Source organism: Tamandua tetradactyla, chromosome 7 (assembly GCF_023851605.1).
Source record: "Tamandua tetradactyla isolate mTamTet1 chromosome 7, mTamTet1.pri, whole genome shotgun sequence".
In the NCBI taxonomy this organism is placed as follows: Eukaryota; Metazoa; Chordata; class Mammalia; order Pilosa; family Myrmecophagidae; genus Tamandua; species Tamandua tetradactyla.
Genome location: NC_135333.1, coordinates 162,652,499 through 162,658,498, shown reverse-complemented (window position 1 = coordinate 162,658,498; position 6,000 = coordinate 162,652,499).

The following is a 6,000-nucleotide window of genomic DNA, read 5'->3' as shown; positions in this document are numbered from 1 at the left end:
CTCCCATCACAGAGGGAGACAGGTGGAGAAAATCAAGTCCCATGATGGACAAAAAGAAGTCTGCTCTTTTAAATTCTTGGCAAAATTGATTATAATTATGAGCAGTTGCATGTTAGAAATATTTTTTTTGACCTGTAAGTATTCCCCATATAGCAAAAGACAGCAACTCCAGAAGTCAACTTTGCTAAATGGCATCACTTAGTTTCAAGGGTTTGTGAATCATAAATATATTTCAAAATAAAACATAGATACAGAGAATTCTTCCTCAGGTCCCAAGTCACGTTTAAATTCAATGTGCATGCTAGCTACAGCCTGGGCCAGTTTAAAAAATTCAAGGGATGATTTACAAATGATAGAACTCATCTATTTTAAGTGTGCAGTTTGATTCAATGCATTTTGACGAATGTATACTCCTGTGGAACAAACCTCAATCCATCAAGATAAAGAGTGTTTCCATCATCTCATAAAGCTCCCCCGCTTTGGCTGTGGGCACATTACTTTCCCCCCCTCCATCCTCCTGCCCCTACTCCACCCCCAGCACCTAGAGCTATGTATTTATTTGTTTGTTTAAATAGCCTTTTGGAGGTATAACTGATATACATTAAACTGCATGTAATTTAAGTGTATGGTTTGATGAGTTTTTATGTACGTATGCTGCATATATCACAATCAAGATAATGAACAGCCTCTAAAGTTTCCTTGTGACCCTCTGCAATTCATCTTCTGCCCTCCCCCTCCTCCTTCCACACACACACACTCTAAGGCTGCGTTATATTCTCTGGGAATGCCTTTGGAACAGCTCCTCACCTCTGCTTATTCTGAGCTCACGACCAAGATTCCCAAGAGAAATGGATTCTGGGCTGTGTAGGGAAGTGCTGTCTTCCCAGGAAGTGGGCAAGGACCTCGCCGAGGACCTTATCTGTATACAAGTCCAGGCCAGGCCCCATCACTTACTTGGTGCATATGTAGGCTTTGGGATGACTTTGGTTTTCACATGTCAAACATGTAGGATAGAGGGGGGCAATTTGGGGGCAACATGTAGGGGTGCCTGAGGGGGACACAGCACAGAAGGGAATTGTCCCCTGTGATCTGGGAACTACTATCTAGAGTCTTTGAAGTTTCCGTGGCAAGCAGTTCAGGTCTGATTAAGTAGTTTGGATTTTTGAAAATGTATTAAATTAAAATGTTGTGGTCCTATGTCTAGACAGCTGGATTAAGTGACACAAGATATTAAAAAGAGAGAAGCAAGAGACAGTTTGAGGTTCATAAAGAGCTAATCGATTTGGCTACACACAGGAAAGAGAAATAACAAGACACAAACATTGGAGCTTAGGGTAGGGGCACTGAATTTTATTGAGCCTCTACCATGTGCCAGGGCTTTGAGTACACAATCTCTTTTTGGGGTGAGGTGGATATTAGTAACAACCCCCCCCCCCTCATTTTATATATGAATGAGCTGAGGCTCAAAGACGGTAAATATCCCACCCAAGGTCACTCAACTAGTAAATGGTAGAATTTGCATTTGAACTAACTTGTCAGACTTAACAAAGCTACTTTTCACTGTATGTGTGTGTGGGGGGTGTTAGGTATTAAAAGGAACGACACAGGAAGTGTTAGGTGGTGTCCGGGGGTGGGAGGAGTCCCTGTGATTGGAAGGTGAAAGATGTGTTCACTGGACGCTGGGGAGACAGATGTGGTTGAAGTGTTGTTTCTGGGCAGGGGACAGAGAGGCATGGAGAGCCAGCAGGAGCTTGGCTGCTAGGCAGCGATACATTTGGGGCAGAGAAGCCGGGGTCACTCGTGCTCTGTGCCTGAGACACTGCATTGTGTCGGCAGCGACAGGGAGTCTCACCTCTGGTAAAAAGTTCTGTGGCCTATGATTCTCCTCTTCCTTTTCAACAGCCCACTCTTTTTAAGGAAATTGCCTGTTGGGTCTACATAGAGATTTCCCTGGTGTGTGAGGATATGTGGTTCCCTTTTTTCATAGGCAGCGGGGTGTGTGCTGCTTAGTTCCCTTACTTCAGGACTGAAGCTGGGAGAGTGCGTGACAGCTCACACCCGCAACCTCTGTCCCCCTGACCTGGCTGAAGGGAAGCTACCTTGCCCAAGGTCCCGCCCCAGCGCCTGGTTGGTGTGGGGATATAAAGCTCCACCCCCTGCCTCAATTCCAGAGCTCCCCATGGGATCAGCTGAGACCTTTGCAAAACATGCCTGAATTGGCTTTTTTTCTTTCCCCACACGTGTTGTTCCTGGTTCATTCTCCAATATGCCTCCTGCACCAAATCTCTATCTCAGGCTTATCCCTGAGGACAAGACCCAGGCCCCCCTTAAAAACAGCTGTGGTTCCATTTCTCATATGGATTACAGTTAAGGAGTAAAGAAGCACACGTTTCGTCCTAGCAATAGCTATGTGTTGCTTTTCAGATATTTTATTTGCATGGAATTTTTTTCTGCTTTGCAAAAGGGTAAATAAATGAGAATTGAAAATATTTTGAACTTCATTGGAACAAAATAGCAGTGAGAAAGCTCTGTTGATTAATGCTGACGTTTTGGCTCTTGTGTTTAAATGAGCTGCCAAACCACACAGCCATCCATGGCCATGTGGCAAGTTTGAAAGTGTGAGGTCATAGGCCCTAGTGAAAAAAGGCCAAGGGTTCGATCTCCTTATTGTTTGGCGTGTTTCATTTTTTTGGTTGTTTCCTGATCTCAACCTGTACTCTAACCTGGACAGTCGTAGTCAGAAGTGTTCTTTTGACCTGCCCTCGGAGCAGGTGAGAGTGTGGATGACTGCTGTAAATCTGTCACCACAACTGGAAAAACAATCCCAGGCGCCCTTCTTACCATGTAGGGAAAGCAGCAGATTTATCATCAAGATCAAGCCAGCATAAGCCAGTTTTGGATCTATGCCTCCAAAGAGAACAAATTTCCACGATTATTTTTCAAATTTAAAAGAAACACAATTGTCCTATATTAAGTAGCTTGTTTTACCAGTAAGGCAGACCAGTGAATAAAATACATGGACATAGCATTAAAAATATCTTTGGCTTATTTAAAAATATTTATTTTGTTAGATGATTGTAAATTTTTCAGAAACTTTGCTGCTTTTGAAAATGGTCGGGCCAGAGGACAACAGAATTAGTGAAAATTCAATATAGGTATTTTTTTTAAATTGAGATTTTGTAACTATTTCATTATTTTTTATATGTGTGTGCATTTATATGTATGTATGTGTTGTATGCGTGTAGGTGTGTAGGTATATATAACATATACATAATGACAAAGTTCATAAGGAATGACTGCTAAAAGTAAAAAAATAATTGTATTAGGGTTGTGGAATTTGGGTTATTAGAAAAAAGATAAATGTTTTAATAAATTAATGTTTAAAAATAAGTGTCCACAAAAAGAATGAAGCAAGTTTAAAAGATAAGAATGGAAAATGATAGGACAGGCAGATATTGACAAGTGAAATAAAAACATATTTAGGAGAAGGACTCAGGTAGACAAATTTATGTGTGCAGAGTTGTTTGTAATATTCCCTTATTATCCTTTTTGTGACTGCAGTCTCTATGGTAATAACTTGTTTCATTTCTGATATTGGTAATTTGTGTCTTCTCTCTTGTTTTCTTTATCAGTCTTGTTAGAGGTTTGTATGTTTTACTGATCTTTTAAGAAAACCAGATTTGTTTTTATTGATTTTTTTTTCTAGTTCCTGTTTTCAATTTCATTGATTTCTGTGCTTATCTTTATTATTTCCTTCCTCCTGCTTGCTTTGGGTCTATTGTGCTCTTCTTTTTAGTTCTTGAGGTCAGGGCTTAGATTATTGATTGAGACTTATCTTCTTTTTTACTGTTAGCAGTTAGTGCTGTAAATCCCCCCTAAACACTGCTTAAGTTATGTCCCACAAATTAAAACTGAATTTTAATTTTCAATCAGTTTAGTGCATTAAATTTTTTTTTTAATTGTGAAAAAATAACACACATACAAAAAAACAATAAATTTCAAAGCATACTGCAACAATTGGTTGTAGGACAGATTTCAGAGTTTGGTATGGCCTATAATTCCACAGTTTTAGGCTTTTCCTTCTAGCTACTCCAAGATACTAGAAACTAATATCAATATAATGATTTAGCAGTCATACTCATTTGTTAAATCCTAACAATCCTAAGCCCTGACCTCAAGAACTAAAAAGAAAAGCACAATAGACCCAAAGCAAGCAGGACGAAGGAAATAATAAAGATAAGCACAGAAATCAATGAAATTGAAAACAGGAACTAGAAAAAAAATCAATAAAAACAAATCTGGTTTTCTTAAAAGATCAGTAAAACATACAAACCTCTAACAAGACTGATAAAGAAAACAAGAGAGAAGACACAAATTACCTATTTTCTCGGTTATAAATCCATCTTCTCCTTTGATCTTTCTCTCAATTTTTAAGGATATTTGGGCAATGCCCATTCTGACTTTTTCATGTTGGAAAATATGGGGTAGTGGGATGGAATTAGTTGATATTCTAGAGAGACTGACCCCTCTGGGTTTTAGGATTTATATGTTCCAGGGACCCATCTGATGGTTTTAGGTTTCTGGAAAGTTACCCTAGTGCATGGAATCTCTGTAGAATCTCAGGTAAAGCCCTAGGTGTTAGGGTTGGTGGAAATGGTTTTGGTTGGGGTTTGGCAAACCATGCTAAGTAGCAGTATCTAGCTGAAGTTTGCGTAAGAGTAGCCTCCGGATTACCTGCTCCACTTTATGTATGTATGTATTTATTTATTTATTTATTATTGATATATATTATTTATTCACCTACCATGTAAACATCCAAAGTGTACAATCAATGGTTCGCAATATCATTGTATAGTTGTGCATTTATCATCACAATTAACTTTTTTTCTTTTTTTGAAAAATAACAGATATACAAACAAGCAATAAATTTCAAAGCACATCACAACATTAGTTGTAGAATAGATTTCAGAATTTGGTATGGGTTACAATGCCACATTTTTACATTTTTTACTAGTAGCTACTCCAAGACACAGAAGATTAACATAAATATCAATATAATAATTCAGGACTCATACTCATTTGTAAAACCCTATCTTCTCTGTATAACTCCACCATCACCTTTGATCTTTCTCCCACTCTTTAGGGATATTTGAGTTAGGCCCATTCTAACTTTTTCATGTTGAAAAGGGCTGTTGATAATATAGAATAGGGGAATGAAACTAGTTGATGTTCTGAAGAGGCTGAACCCTCTGCATTTCAGGATTTATCTGGCCCAGGGACTCATTTGCAAGTTGTAGATTTCTGGAAAGTTACCTAGTGCATGGTATCTTTGTAGAATCTTTATTTTGTAGAATCCTGTGTAACTCCCTAGGTATTTTTTAGGATTGGCAGGGATGGTGTTAGTTGGAGTTTGGCAAGCTATGATAGGTAGCAGTGTTTAACTGAAGCTTGCATAAAAGTGACCTCCAGTGTAGCCTTAGCCACTGATACCTTATTTGTTATACTTCTTTTACCCCTTTTGGTCAAGAAGGCATTGTGGATCCCTTGGTGCCAGGGCCAGACTCATCCCTGGGGGTCATCTCCCGTGTTGCCAGGGAGATTTTCACCCCTGGGTGCCATGCCCCACTTAAGGGGAGGGCAATGATTTCACTTGCAGAGTTGGGCTTGAAGAGAGGCCGCATTTGAACAACAAAAGAGGTCCTTTGGAAGTAACTCTTAGGCATAACTATAGGTGGGCTAAGTTTCTCTGCTACATAAATTTCACCAAGATCAAGGGCTTACCCTAAGTTTACCCTTAGTATCTGAGACAGTATCAGGGTTTTCGCTGATGGTAAAGTTTAATAGTTCCATATATTTTTCCCGTCCCTTAAGGGACTTTACCAATACTCTTAAATTATCTGCTCAGCCTACTCTGGGATGTATCTGAATATTACATAAAGCTATACAGAATTATAAGCCCTCATTCTCATTCTGGGCTCTCTGTGTTTGGGTTGTTTAAAT